General features: G+C 44.7%; 1 long non-coding RNA gene across 5 annotated transcripts in view; it reads right to left on the bottom strand.

Moving 5' to 3' along the window:
* Positions 1-23,265, bottom strand: part of LOC134486579 (uncharacterized) — a 39,486-nt gene that overhangs the window by 15,447 nt on the left and 774 nt on the right. For 2 of the 5 annotated variants that reach the window (XR_015686002.1, XR_015686001.1), the window contains exon 2: positions 8,877-8,972. The exons of the other annotated variants lie outside the window; for them this stretch is intronic. This is a non-coding gene — a long non-coding RNA (uncharacterized LOC134486579). The remainder of the gene's footprint in view (positions 1-8,876; positions 8,973-23,265) is intronic. 5 annotated transcript variants of the gene reach the window in all.

Below are 23,265 nucleotides of genomic sequence, written 5' to 3' on the forward strand. Positions count from 1 at the left end.
TGTGTGTGTGTGTGTGTGGATGCTGATCACCATTGTCCCCGCTGAGACAAATCTGTGAAGATGAGACCAGCGTGTTCTCTAGTATAGTGTAGATCTCTATAGCATGGCACAGATACCTATTTTTAAAGGAATATACACTATCACTGTTGCTAAAAATTACACAGCATTTTGTATTGTCTATGCATAATCATCTCCCAACAAACATAGATAGCTTTTAAGACATGGTATGCAGCAAGTGCCATGCATCAGAATAATTAAAAATAAATGACGGAGAAACCCCACTACACCATTCTTAATCAACGTAACCATGTGTGAGAAGTATGTTTCTGTTAAGAGAATATGTTAAAAAGTGTCCAAAAAGATGAATGTTATTGATCTGTTCAAAGTACAGAGGCAGCTGTCATACCCACATAGCATTGAAGCTGGATATTCCCTGGTTACATCTTTGATCTTTAACAATGATATTGGTCTGGAGATTAAGGATACATAGGCACATTCTTCTTGGCTTTACTTTCTAAAAGAATCTATAGATTATAATATCATAACTGTGCTAGAGTAATTGTCATGTAAGTGATTTTTTTAATTTAGCTAATAAAGGTCAGGGCAATGGCAAAATTAACTGTGGTTGAGAATACTGAGGACTGTGTTACTAGAAACTTAATCCAAACATTTTAGATGTCCCCGTTTCTTTCATAAGAATCACAAGCTTGAACAAAACACTGTGCCCTATAACTTTCAAACCTGTCCATGAGACCAGTATGACATGTTAGACATTTTCTAATAAAATAGAGCCTCCTCTATACTTTCAATGTTTGTCTACTCGGCTTTCAGCACAGGTCACCATATTGCCTCTATGTATGAAGGAGGTGACTGTCAAACTAATTCTACTCTGTGGTCTTCTTTTATAAAGTCAAACATTGTGTTCTACACACTTAGAGCCTAAATCAACTTATACTAAAATGCTGGTTACTTTTCTGTGGAAAAGTAAATTCTTACCAGGCTCAGTAACTTGTTTCTGCCTCCTGGGAAAGGGTAAGTCTTTGTTTGTTCATTGAAAATGGATGTATTCAAATTCCGTTGTGTCTTTCTTGTAATGTTGTGATTTTAAGGGGAGTGGATGTTAAGGAATCTTTGGCAGAAGTCCTTTGTTTTAAAATGTTCCTCTCCGCTCCAGATCTTAGCCATTTGTTTCTCTGTCTCAAGGTGTTGACAGGTTCACAACCCTAAGCTGCCAATTCTTATTCGTTTTTGGAACCTCTTCATCCTCCCCACAAACTGGGGGCTCTCTTGGAATCTCCATGCTTCTTCTGAGACTCTGGAGAGAATGAGTCAGGAAAGAAGAATTTGGACCATGCTGTTCTCATTTATTCCATACTCTTGATCAGCACGGTTACTCAACTGATAGGAACCTGACTATTCATCCAACAGCTGAGTGTATGAAGGTGAGACGCAAGAGAAGGGCGGCCATGGGAATAGCATAGACCACGAACTCCTGAGTCTGCCGCACAGAACTGCTTAACATAGAAGAGTCTTGGACACCATGGCTATGTCACGGCCTCTATCACACCAGCTAGAAAACACTAACAGTATATTTCAAGGCTCTGCTCAAACAAAGTGTGATCTTTGCTTCAGTTCCTGGTAAAGCTCTTGTGTCTCCAGTTTCACCACTCCTTCCCAGACGTTTGCCACTGGACAAACAAAGTCAGATGCCAAATAAGGAACCAATCAAGAACCTAACACCAACCTGTTCATGACCTTCAGGACATGTTAGGCGTTTTCTTCTTCTTTTGGGTTCACATCCTAACAAAACAGAGACTCCCCCTACTTTTAATACTTTAAATATCTGTCTACTTGGCTTTCTTTACAGGTCACCAGGTAAACACTTTCAAACAGTCTCAGAAAATGTATTATTTTGACATTTACATTTTGGTGTCCCAAGCAAAGGAGCAGAGTTCACACCAGACCAGCACTGACTTCTCTAGACACAGGCGCTCCATGATGTCTAAAGTCACAATGCAGTTTATGCAGCTGAAGTCTGAACGTCACTCCCCCAGGAGCAATTTTAAAACTCTTGAAGGACAGCAGGAAACACAACACAAGGCTCAGTCTCCCCACCTGAAGTAGCAACATCCACACCCAAGCAAAAGACCAAAGCAGTAAGGGTGCCCTTTGCATTGGGGCTGGAACTTAGTCTGTCACCGGAGTTTTTTCTGCATTAGAGTCCTCTTGCATGGTGTTTTTTCCAAGTAGCAGGCCAGGATATAAATCATTGACATGAGCAATAAGTAGAGGCCGGAAAAGCCTCCGCTATTACAAGTACTTGCTGTTCTTTCAGTGGATCCAGATTCAGTTCCCAGCACCATATGACAGCTCAGAATCATTTATCATCCCGGCTCCAAGGAAGCCAGTGCCCTCTTCTCACCTCTGAGCACAGCAAGCACACATGGGCTGCACATACGTGTAAACACACACACACACACACACACACACACACAAAGTAAAATAACAAATTTTAAAAGATTAGATGGTAAAAATAGATAAAAATAAAAACTCATTTTAAGCAAACACAAAGCACTGGCAAGGAGTCACTTTAGAACCAATGTCATCAAACACAAAAATGCCCACATACTAAGTAATGTTTTTGTCTCCTTCACACTCATACCATACCATGGGCAAATCTGAACTTTTTCTTCCATCCATCTTTCGAGAAATCAGTTGTCTTTCCTAGAATGCCATTCTTGTCATCCTTAATCAAAAAGTAAAGAACTGACCCAAATGTAAAATATTTCAACAACTAGAATCAACAGCTTAAAAGCACACCACCACTATCACCAGTAACAGCACTTAATACAGTGACAAGAAACCGATCCCTTGTTTTTGGCCGTTTCTAGACATACCCTGTGATGTGGAGTCATAGCGCTCGTTAATATGGTTATTTTAAGTTGGGTTGCTAGCCTCAGTAATTGGAATAACTACTCCAATTATTCTCTACTCTTTGTATGTGTAGACCTAGACTTTCCATGAGGTCCAGAGTTATTACTGAGAAGACAGAAAGCTTGGATTGTGTGGTTAAGCGGCTCGGCAATGAAGCCAATAACTTTGAACAAGAGACGTCCTTCATGCGTCTCAGTTTATCCATCTTGCCAACAGGGAATGGACTAGAAACACAGTCTTATCTGCACTTTTAGAGAAAGTGTCACATAAAAAGAAAATAATGCCACATTAGCCTCGGTCTCCTAGAGAAGAGAATCAAAGCAGGAATTAAGTTCTGTTTTCTTTGGGAGGTACAATTCCCAGGCAATTCAACCAAAAAAAAAAAAAAAAAGAAAGAAAGAAAGAAAAAAGAAAAAGAAAGAAAGAAAGAAAATGAACAGGGAGTCTAAAGAACAGTGCAAAGAAATGTATGTGATGCTGGCTTCTGCTTCATAATGAACCTCAAAATGAAAGAGACTAAAGGAGGGAGGGGAGGGAAGGAATGTATCTATTTAGCACTTTGCCATGTCCTACTAATCTCTGGTTAATGCCACTTACCCCAGCCCAGCCAACCAGGGCTTCCATGTGGCATCACCTGGGCTTGCTCACCCAGCCCAAGCTTGCCGAGCATCTGACGTGGGACGAGGTGAGAAAATGAGGAAATTCAGACAGGTTAGTGGGAGGGCATCAGCTGCAGGATGGCTGGGCCCTCCTAAGCGTGGGAAGCAGAGCAGGAGTGAGCAGAGGAACTGATGAATGGCAGGACACAAGGTTGAGAAAATCCAAGGACCCCCGAGATGTACACGCAATGCTGTGGTCAAGATTTACCAAAGTGCCGACCAATTTGCTAAAGGACAGGGTCAGAAGCAATAGTGCTGGAATGTCTGACTTTGAATAACAAATTTAGGATGATTTGAATAAATATAATCTTTAAGTGAGAGAGACAAAATGCTAAAAACCATGAATGCTTGGAAGGTGTGTATCGTCCATGGGAGAGAGATGCAGAAGAAAGTATTCCTCTGGGAATTAGGTTCCCTCTCTCGGTATTTGGCTACCCCTTACTATAGGAAGCCCTTTCCCAGGAGTAAGGCGGTGAGGAAACCTCATGACACTCTCCCTAAAGAAGAGTATTTACTCAATGCCCCTGCTTCTGCCTTCTAATTCTGATGTTCCAGGTGCCTCTCAAGAACCTATTCTCCTAGTCCAGGTAGCTACGGTTCAGGAAGGTCTAACCCAACACCAAGCTCCAGAGGCCTGGACCTCAGACTCAGCCAGACAGAGCCATATGGTTCATGAGTGGTTCAGAGACAGTCTGTCAGGACCCTCTCTCCTCAGCATCAAGACCTGTAGCCATCTCATTGCTCTTAACAGTTTAAGTGAATCTTAGCAAACCTGAACAACAGAGCCAGTGTAGGAAAGAAAGAGAGAGACAGGATGAGAGGCATAGTTAGGACCTCTGGATCTAACAAAATATTTGGTTACTTAGCCAATAAGGCCTTCTTTTGGCTTAAAGTAATTTTAGTTATTTTCTGTCAGTTGAGGGTCAATGATTCTGGATTGCTGAGATCAGGGGTATATCTACAACCAGCCATGAGGTAATGTGACCAGTCTTAAAGTAAAAAGAAAAACTAGCCACTCTGGGAACTCTGGACAAATACTTTGTTTCCTGAGTTGTTACTGTCACCCTGGCTGAGTCCACAATAACGACATTTAAAACACCTCTAGTCCGACCAACTCCTGCATTCTGAGGCTCAGGGACAGGCTAGCTCATAGGATCTCTCTCCTGGAGAGGTAGTGCAGCTTTCTCAGCCTCCTTGAAAATTCCATCAGGCTGGAAAGGCAAAGCCTCAGCCAGTTAGTTGTGATGAGGAGGTGAGCAAGCCGGCCAACTGATCGTCACCACGCCACCTGCTGCACTTCGGAAAATTACCTCACGACATTCTTTGGTCCTTAAGTAAATCCTTAGACTTCATCTTTGAGAAAATGAATGACATATGTGTCTTTCTCCCAAGTGTGATGTGCAGTGGTCTGGGTGAGGTGCTGTGGCTGTTTTATATAAATATGCAGAACATTCGAATGCATAGGATGGTGGGTACCCTGTGGGGCTAGTAAATGTCAATGTCTTGGGAGCTCTCATCACTCTGGCACTGGTCCTCAGTCTAGGGTTCCTTCTTGTGCTCTCTCTCTCTCTCTCTCTCTCTCTCTCTCTCTCTCTCTCTCTCTCTTTCTCTCCCTCTCTCTTTCTCTCTCTACCTCTCTCTTTTTCCATCCTTCCATCCCTCCCTCCCTTTCTGTCTCTCTACCTCTCTCCCTCCCTCCTTCCCTCCATCCATCTATCCAAGTGTGTGTGTGTGTGTGTGTGTGTGTGTGTGTGTCTACATTAATTGAATCTTGAAGACTGAGAAGAATTTCCACAAGTGAAGAAGGATAAGAAAAGGATCCCACTAAAGACAGAGAGAAAACTGGAGTAATGGGAGGTTTTCTGCTCAGAAACAGTTCAATGTGCTTAGAAGGTAACCTGGTCGGGAAGGGTTAAAAGGGACAGGGAGATAGAAGGGACCAATTACAGTGGCCTTCACAGTCTCTTCACAGTGGGGTTGCCATCACTGTGTCAGGCTTCAACCCTGATGGCAATGGACAGAAATGGCCACATGTGTCAGGACACGTGTGTCACGACAGTCTGTCGTTAATTGCTATTCTAGGAGAGACAGCAGAGCCAAGCAGGCTTGACTCAGGACTGATATGACATCAGAATATGCAAATGGCTCCCTCCTCTGGAGTAGGGTAGATGTGCAATTTAGGAGAGGCAACTGCCTTTCCCATTACTTCTAAAGAGGTTATCTGTACTGTGAAGCCAAGACCATAAAAGACTAGAGATCTGGGAGGACAGTTGGGAGAAGGGCTAAGGACCTGGACTGAGACTCTTGGTCCCTTTGCTCCTAGCATTCTAGGTGCATTCCTGGGCTTCTAAGTTACCTGGGTCAATAAGTTCCCTTGTTAGTCTGAGATGGTGAAGCTAACAAGAGTCCTAGCTTTGTGTGCAGCTGTGTAGACCTTGTTCAGCTGTAAGGGCTTACTAGTGAAGAGCTAGGGAATGGTTAAAAGTCTGTGCTCTTAATAAATGGCTAGTGCACAGAGACTTGTGTAGTAGGCACAAAGACTGTGGAGGGATTGAATGACCATCCAGGGTCAGGGGAATCCACAGAGCCTTCCAATCTGTCAGAAGTTAATCTATACCTACAGCTGATGTCCAACCACCCTTCCTGCTACTCAAGGCAAGAGCCACATGAAACAATGACATGAATTTGAACTACAAATCATCGCCGATGTTGTTGGGACAATCTGGACAGTAGATGTACGACCCAACAGAGTGACACTACTTCAAGAGGAACAGGTGACTCGTAAGGTCAAAAACACAGGGCCTGAAACAGCATCACTGTAGCAAATGTGAAGGGTCTGGTTACCTCCCTGCCTGAAACCCAAGACATGGCATGGGAAGGAAGAAAGGTGATGAAATGTCTGCAGTTGGTGGTGACACCTGAGATGAGTGTACGCCCACCCCATGTACGAGGAACAAGCCTTTTGCTGCAAATAACTTTGAACCTTCTGGCTGCCCTTAACATCTGTCTCTCAGGGGTCGGGGATGCCCAGGGTATCCAGCTACTTATCACATTGAAAGTGATTCTAGGTGAACCTTGATTTTGCCCACATTAGAAAATCCCATGCTATAGGAAAAATCTCTGGCCAGACTCTATCATCAATCACAAGATAAGCTTCTTGCAAAGAGATGTTGGTTTCTGAGAGAGAATCTGCAATGTGCTACTGATAATAGGCCCCATGGAAAATGGATTTTTTTTCCATTAAAAATGGGGGCAGAACTCCGAAAGACCCAACAAGCAGCTGAAAGAGTCAGATGCAGACATGTGCACCCAACCAAGGAACAGAAGCTGCTGACCCCTGTGGTTGAATTAGGGAAAAGCTGGAGGAAGCTGAGGAGGAGGGCAACCCTGTAGGAGGACCAGCAGTCTCAATTAATCTGGAACACCGAGACCTCTCAGACACTGGGTCACCAACCAGGCAGCATACACCAGCTGAGATGAGGCTTTCAAGACATATACAGCAGAGGACTCTAGGTCTCGGTTCAGTCAGAGAGGATGCGCCTAGCCCTCTGGAGACTGGAGGCCCCAGGAAGTTGAGAAGTCTGGTGGGGTGGGTTGGATGGGAACATCCTTGTAGAGACAAGGGGGTGGAGAGGAGGTATGGGATGTGGAGCAGTCAGAGGGTGGACTGGGAGGGGAATCTGGAGTGTAAAAATTAATTAAATAATTTTAAAAATGGGGGCAGAAGAAGGGAGGCTCATGATGACAGAAGAGACCTTGTCTAAGGTGGATCCTGAGTCAGAAACAAATAACTGAGTTGGATCATGAATAAACGTCTCAGCTCTCTGGGACAAATGACAAAGTACACAGGCTGTTTGTAAGCATAAGAGTGGACAGGCCCAGCAGCCAATAGATCACAGGCCTCACACTATACACACAGGGAGATGGGAACATGACAGATGACCGGTTAGTAGTGTGGTGGCTAACTGTGGTTATCAATTTGACTGAATTTAGAATCAACTACAAGCCAAGCTGTTCGGCACTCCTGTGAGAAATTTTCTTTATCAGATTATGTGAGGCAGGAAGACCCATGATAAAGCTGGGCCACACCTTCTGGTGGCAGCTGACGTAGAAGGACATGGACAAAAGAAACTTTGGTTTCATGCCATCACTTGCTGACTGTGGTGACAACAGGCCATTGCAGAAGAAAACTCCACTTTAACCTTCCCTTCAGCTTGCAAGAGTGCTGAAGACAGACCTACCTGCCGACACTAGACTGCACAATTCTTTCATGTGTTTGATTGACACACGTGTCAGGGGTTTACATGCGCACAGTAACGAACAGGAGATCTTCCACTTACTTACCTCATAAAGGTTCAGAGACTATGTACCCAAAAAAAAAAAAAGCCTATGCAAAAAAACGTGTAAGTTGTGACTCTTGAATTTACCACACAGCATGGGAAGAAAGAAATAAGCATTCCTGGCCTATAGCCATGAAGTCACTGTCTTAGGGGAACACATTTATAGTTCCAGCCTCAAGTCTGTCCCACACCCAGACGAGCCGTTCTAGGGACATTCTAACTGTCCTGAGCATGTGGGACTCACAGCTGTTCTTGTAAAACTAAATGCCAACTGCCTCCCTGCCTATTGGCCAGCCGCCTCCTCTGAGGCATTTATGTTTATTTATTTATTTGTTTACTTATTTCTTAGATTTATCACAGTTGCACGCTGTGCCATGTGGCCCTTGGGTCAAGCTAAATCACTTCTGAAACTTTAAAACTACCGTTAAGCACCATGTGCCGCCCTACCCTTCTCCTGATAGACTTTCTAAAGACATTTCAAGGACAGAAATTAGATCCATCTTACGAATAAACACGCTGGGAACAATGGAGTTTAAATGTACTGTAGAAGGAAAAATAAGTTCCTGGGAAAACTGAAGCATTCTGCCCTGCCTGGCTGTTAAAATTAGAAGTTGTCACCGATTTTTCGGCATCTTAAGTGGCCATGAGTGATTCTGCACCCATGCTGCTTATGCAAACAGAAACTTCTCTGATTGATGCCAAGAGTAGCATTTGTCTATAAGCAAAAATGTAAATATTTATAATGTGTTTCAGTCTCAAGTCAACTTAGATCAGCAGTAGGAAGATCCCCCTTCCTGCCCCTATCCCACCAGAGCCCAGGACCTGTGACATTACAGTATCGGGCATGCAGTCCCTCCTGTGGAGCAAGCTTCCCACACCAGGTGAAGCAATTGGTTAACCCCATAACTGCTGTGACACTACCGCAGCACTGAGCACTTCTTACCTGGCAGACTGCAGGTCGTAGCCCTCACAGCCGGGTCATTGATGTCTTTTCTCCCTGTGCCCCACATAGCATCCACCAGGACTGTGAGTGTAAAGGCTGGAGGGTGGAGAAAAAGATATCTAAAATGTTATCTTTAGGCACAACACAGCCATTGTAAACAGGATCCCCTGCAAGCAGCTACCATTGTCTGAACCGGGCCCATAAACAGCCAATTGTGGATGACGAGGTTCCCGGGCTCTGGTCCTCCATGATGAACTGTTGGTTATTGATGTATTCTGAGGGACAGACAGCCAATGTCTTCCGTCGTGTACCCAATGGTGAGCCTACCAGTCTCTCTAATGGATGTTTTCAAACCTGTGCTCTGGTTAAAGTCCGTGGGTCACAAAATAAAACGAAAAGACGTGGTAAGAGACGAGGTAAAGGGACTTACGGTAAAGCAGACAGGATGACCGGGGTGAGAGAAAGGTAAGAGACAGCGAGTGATCGAAGTGTATTACACATACACGACTGTCAAGGAGCAACTTTAATTTAAAATACTTGAAAATGATTTTTCCAAGACTGATGTGGTTAAAATGTTCTCTCTCTCCTTAGCACAGCCAAGGGAGGTACTCCACGGGACTTACCACTAGGTATGAGAAGGAAGGCAGCAATCCCTAGAGACAATGCACGGAATGGAACAGAAGGGAAACTTTGGGGACGCTGCTGTGCCACGGGGAGTGGGGATCCGCCCTTCTCTCAAGGCCTGAGGGTGCATGTGGAGACAGCTAAGCGGCCACAGACCCCTCATGTTATTGACTAACGCCATCTAAATTATGCTAAATCATCTTTTCATAAGCTCATCAAACTCTTCACAAAGGCGATATACAAAAAGGGTATTTGGGCCCACGGAACGTATAGGAAAACAGTCCTCAGTTCCCCAATTTTAAAGAGCATCCTTGAAAATGTTAAATCACCCAATAAATCGTTAATAACGATACACTGTCTACTTGAAAGTCACCAGTAGACTAGGTGTGAGGCTTTCCTGTAACAATGGAATGGTATTTACACGGAGTGATGCCTGTGTCCATTAGCTTGATTTAGTCATTCTACAATGAATACATGTGTCAAAACATTGTGTTGTCCATCCTAAAAATTTTAATTTTGTTACTTTTAAAAGTAATGATTTATTAGCCATGTAATAAATCCTGTAAGAAATAGCTAAGGGATCCTGAGGGCAGGGCTCAGTGTCAGTAAATAGCTGCTTCCTTGTCACATAATGCCTCCCTCCTCTTCTCCCCTTCTCCCCTGGCCTCTCTTCTCCTCTCCTCTTTCTCTCCTGCACTTTCTAGAAACATATATACATATCATACACTTACATATGTATGGACACATACATACATATATAGACATAGACATATATTCTACAATGAAACAATTTGCCTTGCCCAGTATCTTTTTCAAGTGAAGGGACATATGCCTACTCAAGTGGTTTGCTATGGGAAGACGTTTTGACATTTGGAACTTTCTACTGTACAGTTTCTAATGCATCTTGTTGCAACAAGATGACAAAACCCAAGGTCATATCTTTTAAAGATCTATGATGCCCTCCTCCAAATATTTAGAAATGCATGGCTTCGAGATCTTCTTGTCTCACAGCCCTCATCTCCTAAAACTGACAGTGCCTGTGACTGGAACAGCAACATCACTTCTTAGAGCCCCAGTTTTCTGGTCTGTACTGATCTCCCAGTCAGGTTTTATTTTTTCAATTAACTGATGCTCCCAGGGATTTGGAGTATATACAGATCTAAGTAGAATGGATAATCATCGTCACATCACTGTCTCTGTCCAGCATTACCGTTGGCCTAATTTTTAAGTTTTAAGACTGTTTTATTATTTCATATGTATGTGTGTTTTGTCTGCATGCATGAGTACCACATTCATGCAGTGCCACCAGAGACCAGAAGAAGGCATCAGATCCCAGAGGGTTGTGAGGAACAATGTGAGATCTGGAGATTGAACCTGAGTCTTCTGGAAGAACAGCCAGTGCCCTTCACTGCTGAACCATCATTCCAGCCTTTTAAAACAAAGGCCATTAGAATTATAATTATGTCATTTGTTTGAGAATGTTAGCAACTACTCAGGTAGTTTGTACCGTAAAAGTCCAGAATATTCCTCAAGACCTAGCAACCAGTTGCATTATAATTTCTATGTAGCTGAGCAGTTGGTGGTCCCAACAACTGACTTGAAATGAACTTGTAGAGGCTGGGATGGCGGTCAATAGTAGAACACTACCCTAGCATGCATGAGATCCTGGGCTCGGTACCCATAACTAGAGTAAGAAAGAATGTTTAGCGTGTGAGTCATTTCTAAGTAAAGGACTGTGTGTGTAGTAAGCGGAATTCCAACACCATCAAAGGAAAGAGAAAATGACACAAACCACCAGTTCAGAAACCACCTACTCCACGGATGAGCACAAATGACTGCATTCTCAGGTATTTTTCCTTCTGTGCTCCCAATAACCAGATTATCAAACTCCCAATGGGAACAGGAGGAAGATCATCCAAGTAGTCACCATAAAAGATCTGACGTCAACCCCAAGACGTAACCTTTTATCTAATGAATGAACCTTTTCAAGGCCTCTGCCCAAAGACAAATACAATTACAGGATTCTGAGAAACCCTTGCCTAAAGGAACTTTCTTGCCCTAATTCCTATTCACTGCATATCCCCCATCACTTCCCATCCTTGTATAACCTCAGTCCACTCCTACAAATGCTTCATCTCATCCCTCGGAAGCTGACCCCATTCCTTGAATACTCTAAAGCATTTCAAGACCATTTCCTATGTTCTGGCATGTGACCCAGCCTCCTGCCCACTCCGCTTCTCCTATCTGTGCAAACCCATCCAAGTTCACACGCACATGCATGCACACACACACACCCATACACACATACACACATCCATACACACACACACTCATGCACACACAAACACACACAAACACACACACACACACACACACACACACACACACACACACACACCTGTGAGTCTGCCCATTTCTTCTAGAGGCTGTTACTCTGTCTTTGGTCATGCTGAAACACTGATCACGGGTGGCAAGTCCCTTTGGTTTGAATATCTACAGACCCTAAGATGACCAGACTAGGGCTCTTTTCCCCAGCTCCTTGAGTGGCATGGTGAATGGCATACAGCAGACACACAAAAACAATGGTATAAAGTGAAATTTTTTCTGGTTTCTTTGAAGACTCCATTCTGCCATGTGATGTTCAACTGAAAACAGACACTCAGTGTTTCTAGAGAAGTAGCAATAAAAAAGGACATGTGATGTTTTGCTAGAGAGGGTGCTTGAGAGAACAAGTGATATTTGAAAAGGATATAAATCTAACCCAGCAGACAGTGGGCAGTGCTGTGTGGTATTGGTACGCCTTGCCATTCTTTTCTGGTCATTGCTTGTCATGACTTCATAGAGAGAAATGCACCAAAGAACTTCTGGTGGTGTTCCTAGGGCTTCTTTCTGCTTCTGCAGGCTTGGACCAATTAGATTTGGTTTCCTCTGGACTGAGCTGTTGCTGCCGATTTGTGTGAACTGAACGTCTGATATCCTCACAACACAGATTGGATTTGCTCCAACGAACCATTTCTAAACAGGTCCACATCCTCCTTTGCCCTACTAACCTTTTCTTTCCACTCCCTCTGGTGGGTGGTGGGCTAGAGCAAAGGTTAAAGCATTCAAGAACCTTACTTAAAAAAACATAGTTAAAAAAGTAGGTTTTAAAAAATATAAGTATACAATGGTAAATGCCCGACATGCCCCAGACTTACTTCTAAGTGACATATCACAAACTTCTAACAATCCTAGGAAGTAACTATCTTCATTTTTCCAGTTTATAAGTCAGGAGACTTTTGAACACATAAAGGTTGAGTAACCCATAGAGAGTCGCCCATACATGCCAAAAATCTGGGGTCTGAAAGCCAGAGAACAGTCTCGAGACCCATGTTGTCTGCCCTGGGCCCAAGAAACAAGCTGAAACCAGTTAAGATCAGACAAGGAGTCTACTCCTGGTGATGTTGACAAAGAGATACCTGTGTGCCATCGCTTGCCTTTGGAGAGAATATGACAAAACTATACAAGGCCTTTGGGAGCCAAAGACCTTTAGTTTACAATCACAGAGAACTGCATTTTGCCAAGAACCCTGGAGCCCTGCTACATCAGATGATACTAGGCATATTCATGTGATCAGATAAAGGAGACCCCACAAGCCAAGCCATTACCATAGGTCTAGTGGTGGGACCGTGAGCAGAGGATACAGCTAAGCTGGGCCTAGACACAGAATGCATAGCAACCACAGCAATCAGTATGCACTGCTTTCCCTAGATACACAGCATTGGGAAATGAAGGCCATTGGGGTTATTGACTCCCTAAATGCATACGTAGGTTTCAACATGGCTTAATCACCCACTGATAATATCAAAGATGTATTTTGCCCAATCGTTTCCTAATTCCTCCTTAGGAATGCTCCACTTCTCCATCCTCAAGGGGTGGCTTGGCCAAAGGATGTCTTTAACCCTCAAAATGCAAAGAGGTTTAGTACATGCTCCTACAGAGCAAGTCTTTCAAGAGACATGGAGTGAGCTCTGTTGTCTTCTTTTGTTGGTGTCTTTTTTTCTCCATCTCAAGGTCAACAATTTGCCCAATTGAGACTGCTTCCTCTGCCTGATGTGATGTGGTCCCTAGTTTCACACGAACTACAGTGAAACAGAGTAAACAAAAAGGAAACCAGCTGCCTGACTTAAACAAGAGAATATGAATGAAGAACAAATAAATGGTAACATGTTCCAAGCTCCCATCATCTGCAGAGTTCTCTGAAAGCCCGGATAGAAAGAAAAAATCTCACTAATATTTCTCCACTTACTCTAAACTCGGCCATGACTTCGAGCACATGGTCCTTTATGTTTACTGTCATTCTGACCATCGTGGGTGGGCGTCAGTTAGGTTTAGAAGAATGAAAGCACTGAGAGGACATCAAAGAACCAGGTTAGAAAGTCAAAAGCTCTGTTGCCCCACAGTTATGACATAACTTACCACATGAGTTCATAAAAGCAACAGCCCATAATGTCACCGTGTGCCCGAGGGTGGACTGAGAACACAGAGCACAGCCACCCACCAGAGCCATGGGGCACACCACTTTCACTGGCATCATACAAAGGGGGAAGTTAAGGTCTGAACACTTGACAAGACCATCTTCCTTCACAATGGAGATCTTAAAGGCAGCCCCAGCATACGCATGGGCACAGCTTATCTTTGGATCAGCTTCAGGGAAGGGATAGAAAAAGTCTCATTTTGTGGCTAATTGGATTTGTGCCTCTTTCTACTACATAATGAAATTCAAAGCCATTTTATTAGTCCTCTTGGGACTTTTTAAAAAAATCCTTCCTCTACTGTATTACATTAGCCTCACCAAGATGGCCCCATATAAAATAAGGTCAGACTCCTCTGGGGTATTTCTTTGTTGTTCCTGCTTTTACCAGGGCACATAAAGGTCACACTTTGGTTTTTCAGCTTGTCCTCCAAATATTCCAGGAAGAGACCACAAAATCTACTAGAGCACTGGAGTCAACCCGGCCCTGGATTTGCCACAGGCTCTCAGTGGCTCCTACTGTGTGTTTCCATACGAAGCACTAGGCCAGTACCTCACGTGCCTCAGATAGCAGAGGGCTTTGCAGGGTTGTTTTGGCCAAACAGCTTCATGCTAGCCCAGTACCACACACACCCATTCACACCTCTTTCGAGACCTGGCTGTGTCTCACAAGCTCTTTTGAGTATAACATGATAGCATGGATTTAAAGTTTATGTTTCCTCAAATTGCGTCTGTTGAGATTTTAACTCCTGGATGTCAGGCAGAACCTTTGTGCGTCAGACAAGCCACGAAGATGAAGAGCTCACAAACAAGAGCCCAGTGGAGCTCTCTTGTCTTCTGTCTGACATGTGAGAAGGCAAGAAGTCAACTTTCTGCAATCAAGGTGGAGTCGTCACCAGAGCCCATCCACACAGGCACCTTAACTTGCTTCTGGTCTCCACAATGGTGGGAAGTCATTTTTTTGTTGCTGCTGTAGTTGAAGCTTGAATGTCTCCCAAAGGCCCATATGTTAAAGGCTTGGTCTCCGGGTCACCTCCACTGGGAGCTGGAAGACCTTCAGATGTGTTGCCTACTGTGAGGTTTCCGATCACTGGAGACAAGAGTTCAATGGGAATAAGGAGACTCCAGCCCTCTCCTTCTCTTTCCCACACAACATTAGGTGAATGAGCCTATCCTAACACACACTTTTAGTACAATCTATTGTCCCATAACATGTCCAAAACAATAGGGTCAACAGGTTATGGGCTAAACCTGTGAGGCAAGATTAACCTTTTCTCTTTCTAGGTTGACTTATCTTGGGTATCTATTACAGTAGCAGAGAGATAACTGGAAGGGCTGTTTATAAGTCACCTCGTCTCTAGCACTTTGTCATAGCAAACTGAGCAAGCTGCATAGTAAAACCACCTTTGCTAAGCATAAGTCAGGCAATAGTGAGTAAAGATTTCCTCTCCTCCATGAGCTGCTCTATAGGACCTTGGTCTAGAGAAGACATCAGAGAAGCCTATTTTATGACAGCAAATTGCTCTTTCCAAAATAATATTCCTACCGGTGACAACTGTTTGGAGAGTCTTTGTGGATATTTTGAAGCATGATGATTACTCTAAATCTGCATAGCGATACTGAGCACTGAAGGCTGAGCCCGCTTCCGTGTCCTGCAGCTGTGGGCTCTGGAGCCAGGCTTCCAGGGTTGGTCCCTGCCACCACCAGCTGTGACTTTGCCTTGGTTATTTAGCTTCTCCCCACAGTTTCATTCTCTAAAACTGGATACGGAAGCCTGACTCAAGGATGCTACACAGGTTGCATGTGAGCATAGCTCTTCAGTCAGTATGCTACCATGCTGTAAATCCTACAGAAGGGTTTGCAATTTGCATTTCTCCCTAGCACCTCCCCTTCCCTCCCAATGCCCTAATGAGAACACCGCCTGCCTCAGCCTTTCACCCTAATCAGCTCAAGCTAATGCTTCTCAATCTTTCTTCATGAACTATTACACAACTGTCCATTATGATCACACAGCATATGAATACATATATGAATACATATAAAAACTTAACGAAGAGCTCCAGAAAACACGGTCTGCTAATGGCGTGCAGCATGCCTTGGTGTGTGCTCTTCACTCCCACTCTGACGTGCTTCTCTCTTTTGTAAGCTAGTTACAATTCACTACATTTATTCTAGGGCTCACCAACAGGTTGCTGAAGTTGGTCTGGGGAAACCCCAAAGTGAGCCAACCATCATTCGTTGCATTCTAACGACATCTGTACAAATAGTTACTGTCCTACAGTTGGCTAATTAGAAACTTTGGGCACAGAGAGGAAAGTGTCACAAGGTCATAGGGCTTACCAGGAGGCAGCATAGGTACTTCTGGGGATTGATCAGAAACAAGCAAGTGGCCTGTAGCTGCCCCACCTGTCTGGGTGAAAGTGAGGCTGAGTGTGAAGCATCAGGCATCATGCTACCACAAGCATGGGGCGAGGGTAGGGGCAAAGGTACGGGAAGAACAGCCACTGTGGATGGCAGAAGTAAAAGTCTGATCCTCCACAATACAGGTCACCACACCGTCAGCTCCCTGTATGCCAAACTAGAAAACTTTGCTGACATTTGGTTACTTAAGATTGGATTTGGCTGTCGCTTGCTGATAAAAGCATTCAAGCAATTGTGTATGCTGAAAGTGAAGCCCTAAGAGTCACGGGCGGGAGTCTCAGACTGGTTGGCTCCAAAATGTGCATCCAGCTCTCTCTACTTACAAACACCGCGCCGACAGCTCAAAGGCAAAACTATGAAGAATATAAAGAAAGTGGGAGGGAGAGATGAGAGGTGCTGTTTCTTCCAAAGAGTCATTACAATGACACACACACACACACACACACACACACTCTCTCTCTCTCAGTCTGTCACCGCACCTGTGACTAACTGTCCATGCTCTTTTCCCACTTACTGGACAGTCACTCGCGTCCACACCTTAGGTTCTCCTGAAGCCCTAGGAGCAGAGGCCACGGTCACACAGTGTTAGAGCTCCGAGACCCACACATCAATGGCACACAGAACATATGGTGGTAACATTGTCCCCAAGTCACACTGCTCCCCTTTAGAACTGGTGGAGGGAACATGCAGGATGCTACAACTTTTCGATGACACGGTTGGGACAAATCGCACCCAGCTTGGCTCTGCTCCAGGTGTAGGCTGTGTGCTGTTGATCCCTGCCAGTCCCATGTCTCTGCCACAGAGAGAAGGGAGTGGGAGTGAAAGGGGTGAGATTATTCCAAAAACACATTAGTTGTTGGCACCGCCGTTGACGTGGAGACCAGACCAGCTGAATCTGACCTGAGTTTTCAGGTCTGAGCTAATTCTTATCCTTAGAGCCAAAATCTCATCTACATTGGGCTGTGGTCTGGCTCTGAGTTCATTCTAAATCCCAGGACCAATGGCTTTGCCAATATTTTATGTGTTCCCTGGGTAACTCACGAAAGGCCCTTCTAGAGAAGACAACCTTGACCATGGCGTTCACAGCTTAGAATCCTTCGGGGCCTTCCCCACCCACCAAATCCAGCATTGACACTTGGCAAGCACTCAAGGTGCTGGTGACAGACCTTACATTTTCCATCTCACTTCATATGTTTCCTCCTCCCTCAGCCAGCTGGTCTTGGCTCTATGGCCCAGTGTTGTCCCACATCGTCCAGTTTCTGAGCCATGTGCGTGCCAGGGCTGTGTAGCCACAGTGTCTTTTGTAGTCAAATCCATTCTGAAAGGCCAAGCTCCTAGAAGGCTCTCCTAGGGGAACTGTCTCCCTCTTCTGATTTTCCCTTTGTTCATAGTCTCTTAAAGCATATACCACAAGTGTTTGAGAGCTAACACCTATCAATCGATTCAACTGATTAAATGATGTTGATGGTTTGAATATGCAATGTCTCCACACTCTCCCAGACTGAATGCTTGGCTCCTGGGTAATGTTGGTGTAAATTCTAAAAAGAAAGAGATAGGACCTTGCTGGAGAAAGGTTACTGGTGGGAGCGAGGAGGGCAGACTCTAAGGGTGTTTTGTTCCCAGCCCTCTCTCTTCTCTACTTCCTGCCTGGCACTGAGTAAGCAGCCTACTCTTCCACATGCTCCTACCACCATGGCTCAGAGTCAGTGGACATGACTGTGGACTGAAATCTCTGAAGCCATGAGGGAGAAGTTCTTTCTCCCTTACGTTGTTCCTGTCAGGAATTTAGTCACGGCAAAGACAGAGCAACTAACAGTCGTTATCGCTGATACGCTGATCTGTACCAAGTCTCCTAACACCAGGTATGGGCCGCCAACCACGAGCTTCTGCAGGAGATGCTGCCTCTCCACAGGCCCAACAAAGACTCCAAATGATCATCAACTGAGCCCTCCAAGGCTGTGCACCAAAACCTTGCCTCCTTAACGCCAACTTGAAACTGACAGTGCTTTACATACACTAAACCCCTAATGTAGAGTGGGATTTGTATTCTGTGTTAGTCATTGCCCCGTATAGCATTTCCACATAAGCCCAATTAGGGTAGGCATTCTATCAGTCCAGGGATTAGCACAAAGCCTAACCCTGAGGCAGGTCACAGGTGTGACAAAGAATCACTTGATCAGAAATTTTAAGGTCATATTGTGATTTCCATTAAATAGCATGGGAACGTCTTTTCCTGGGTAAGGGAAAATTTACTCAATATAAGTTTCTAAATTTGCTTGCACATAGGTTGGTGTCACTTCGGTGCGTTCCAGTGACGTGCTTCCTTTAAGATTTTAAGAATGCCATCTGTCCATAACTCTAGTTCATGGGCATCTGACGCCCTCTTTGGGCCTCCAGGGGCATTGCACACACATGGTGCACATACACAGGAAGGCAAAACATTCGTGTGCACAAATTAAAAACAAATCCAAAGCAATGCTTTTTTTTTTTTCCAGAATGTGTTCTTTCAAGGTAGGATAGGAGCGGACCCAACGTTTCACAACTTGCACTCAAGCTTCGTGTGCAAGCCGAGATGAACCCCGCTAACTGAATTATCCACGCCCACACATCTTTGCCATCCCCTCTGTCTTTGGAGTTTCAGGCTAGGCTGCTCCAATTTGTTTATGTTGGCATAAATTACAGGGCACGCATTTTAAATATCCAGGACACATTTCACTCAGAATGACAGAATACAGGAAAAACGGCTTCCCATAGCCTTCTCGGGTGTCCCCCAATGAACTGCAAGTGGGAGCTCACTTCATAGCCAGGCACTCTGATACTCTGACAGGAAGGAATGGTTAAAAGTAATGCACCATCACCGCCACACTGCCCACAGTGGCCGGAAAGGATCACTTTCATCCACACATGAGCTCTAGTCACTAGCCTCGGGCAAGAGTGTGCCCCTACACCAACCATGAAAATCGGTCATATATCTCTCCCGGTCCTTAGCAGCAGTCTGACTAGATTGTATCAATTTGCTTCACTTGAGTGATCCTTGACTTCATCTGAAGTCCCAGACAACCCTCCCTGTTCAGCATTTCTACACAGAGATCTGAATCTTTAATACCCGGGATCCATCCTGGCTAGGCCTTGCTGTACTGAACAGAAGTCAGACCCAGGGCTCTGGGACACACAAGGCAAATTGTTGACATTGTGTTGCTTGTCTAAAAAGAAAAGCCAAAAATTAGAACCAAAGGCTGGTTGGGGTGGCAGAGGATGACACCCTAGTTACAGAGCTGTGTTTCATACAACATGTAGCAATAGAAACAGATGTCATACAGCACACACACACACACACACACACACACACACACACACAATGGGAAGTGTGTCTTTCTGTGACCCTTTACCTGAAACACCTTCTGCACCTTACGGCAGTCTGGGCCTGCGCTATCATCTGCATTCATCAGATAAGAAGACTACATTGTTGTGTGCCTAAGGTCACTCGGCCATGTGAAGGCAAAGTTGACCAGGTGATGTGAAGCAGGGCCTATTTTTTGTGAGGAGAATGTGTGGCTCTGACGGAGTACTCAGCCCTAGTCACATGCAAATCAAAATTACTCTCCCCTGATAATCTCCCCTTGGCCACCCCAGGCCAATTGCATCGGAATGACTGGGGAAGGGACACCGACACAGGCCAATCTGGGTTCTCCAGAGAAAGAGAATCAACAGGATATGAATAAACAGATACTTGTTTGAAAGCCTTGGCTCACGTGACTGTGGAAGTTGGCTCAGAATCTTCAGGGTGGGGCCTCACTGGCTGAGAGAGTGATGCTGTAGCAGCATTCGCTTCTGTCCGTGGAAGACCAGTTTGCTGCTCTGCTCAGGTCTTCAACTAACCGGGTGAGGCTCTCCCACGTCAGAAGGGGCAATGTTCTTTATTCAGAATACACAGTGATATAAAAGTTAATATTTTTTAAAGCTCACAAAAATATCCAGACTAGTATCAAACCGAATATTTGAGCACCGTGATTCAGCGCGTTGACATATATAATTGACCCTTACAAGTAACCTGCTTCTATTCTGCAGCCAGGATGAAACTTTATTAATTTGACATTTTATATACTTGTGCATATTTCCAACCTCAACAGAAACTAAAGCCACCTAACAATTAACAAATTACACGGGAGAGTGCTAGGAAAGGAGCTCCTCTCACCAGGCACTGCGTCTTTCCTGGAAGGCAGTAGAGCAGTCTCTGCCAGTGGTGTGCACATGTGACCAGATGTGCAGCTGGAGTTTTGCTAGGAGTTTGTAGGACCATCTTTGGGGGACTGTTGAGTCTCTAATGGTTTAAGTGGCTACAGTGGTTTGGCTAAAAATGGCTCCCATAGGCTCCCCCATAGGGAGTGGCATTATTTGAAGGGATTAGGACCTGTGGCCTTGTTAAAGTATGTGTGACCTTGTCGGTATTAATATATCACTGGGGGTAGGCTTTGAGGTTTCAGAATGTCAAACCAAGCCTAGTGGTGACTCTCTCTTCCTGCTGCCTTCTAATCCAGATGTAGAACTCTTGGTTCCTCTACACCATGTCTGTCTGTGTGCCGCCATGCTTCCCACCATGACAATAACGGACTAAACCTCTAAACTGTAAGCCAGCCACAATTAAATATTTTCCTTTATAAGAGTTGTCATGGTCATGATATCTCTTCACAGCAACAGAAACCCTTAGACAAGGACAGAGTGGATGGATTCTTTCTCTCCTGATGTGTCCTTCAGGGTTGTTCTGTTATGAGCCAATCTTTGGGGCAGTGTTTCCAAGTCAAATATTATCAGTACTTAAGATATATCTAGTTAAAGGCTCAGGGTCACAACAGAGCTCCTGCCATCTTTTAGCAGAGCAGAAAGTGAGTACCCTTCTCCATCCCCATATGCAAATACTCTAATGGCCCCTTTAATATTCTCATCATGAATGCTTTGAAAGGCGCAGTTCCTGCATCCCACTTGCTGATGAGCTCCAGGCTGAGCCACTGCATGAAATTGTAAAGCTGCTTGGTTTTCTTCTGAGCTAGAATGTTGGGTTTGGGTTGATGCTAGGAGTCACCTTTGTCTGATTGAGCAAATGTTTCAAATGCTTGAACAGTGCAGAAGAGTGGTACAGTGTCAGCATCAAGATGCCCCTCCTCTCTCAGAGTCTCATAGCACTTACTGGAATTAGAGGCTAGGGAATTCTGTTGTCTCCACTTCACAAGTGCTCCCCTCAAGTCCCAAACTCCAAGCCCGCATAACTAAATAGAACAGCTATGCCACACACAACTTCTGCACTCACGAAGCTGAGTGCCAATATATTTTAGGAATTTTAACACAAATCCAGAAAAAGGTTACTATTTAAAAAAAAAAGACATCAGTGCAAAGACTTCACTTTTATATAGTCCCTCATGTCCCTCAGTGTGGCATTTCTAGAGGAGAAAGATCCGTGAGCAAAGAGTAAAGGATACAGACACGTGTGTACTTGAGAGACTAGAGTCAGGCCTGCCTCGGTGGCAGGGAGAAGGAAGAAGAAGTCAAACTTTGGCCTAACCACCGTTTTTCAGCTAGGGTTTCTCTTTGCCTCAATCCAGGTCCATTCGGTGATATTGGAAGACATTTTGACTGTAGCATCTGAGAATGTGAATATACTGTAATAGAAATGTTTACACATCTAAACGAGGATTGAAATTTTCACTCTTTGGGTGATAGGTGAGGAAGTTAAGCCTTTGGGAGATGATTGGGTTATATGGCTAGAGTTTCCTGACTTGAGATCAGTGACCTCATATAAGAGGCCTGACCAGCTTTCGTAGCATGGGCCTGTAACAACGGGTACACAGACTAAGGAGACTAAGACAGAAGGCACGATGCACGTTGCACATTTCGAGGACAGCCTGGGCAAGTTAATAAGACCTTTCCTCAAAATCTATAAAATAAAAATGGGCTGAGACTAGAATTCAGTGGTAGAGTCCTTGTCTGTCATACACAAGGCCTTGCATTCCACCTCTGGTGCTACAAAAGTAAAGAGGAAAGAGGAAAGGAGACCAGAGAGAAACCTTGCACCTCTTGCACTGAGGTTAGTTTGAAAATGCAGCTATCTGTAGGGTGTTCAGTCCTTTTCCAGAGTGCAGGGTACTTTACCTGGGACTTCAAAGCCTCTAGAAATGTAAGAGATGAAGCGGCTGTTCATGAGCCCGAGGCATGGCATTTTGTTATACAACAGCCCAAAGGCACTAAGAGAGGGTGTCGCTGTCACTCACTGGGTGTCGCTGTCACTCACTGGGTAGCAGCCAAGGAGGGTACTAAACATCCACAGAGTCCAGGAAGGGGCCCTGGGACCGAATCATTTGCCCCAACAACAAAAATGCTTAGTCTGAGAAAGAGGGGAGTGACAAAGGATATCATAAACACCCTAATAAACTTGGTATAAATTATATAGATCAAGAATATTCCACTCTGTACAGGCAGTCAGGGGTCCCTAAAGAGTTCTGTGCAAAGTCTCAGACTTACGGTTTTCTCCAAATGCTCAAAGCCGGCTACAAGCAAACCCAGGGTGACTGCTCAGACCAAACCAGGGACTTTTCCTGAATGTGCCCACCATTCCAGCCCCTGCACTATGTCTGAGAAGTTCCAGTCACCATGCTTTCCAGGTTTTTGAGAAGAACTACAGGGAACTTTCTCTTCCAGACACAGGGGACAGTACAGGCCTCTCCCAGAAAGGGGAGACAAGAACGCCTCGTGGTCCAACCCGAGCAGCTCCGCGTTAGATCATGGATTGGTTCCAGAGCCAGTGTCCTTTCCTCCAGGACTCAGTGTCTCTTAAGTGCA

The sequence above is a fragment of the Rattus norvegicus genome, chromosome 4 (assembly GCF_021556685.1).
Source record: "Rattus norvegicus strain SHRSP/BbbUtx chromosome 4, alternate assembly SHRSP_T2T, whole genome shotgun sequence".
NCBI lineage: Eukaryota > Metazoa > Chordata > Mammalia > Rodentia > Muridae > Rattus > Rattus norvegicus.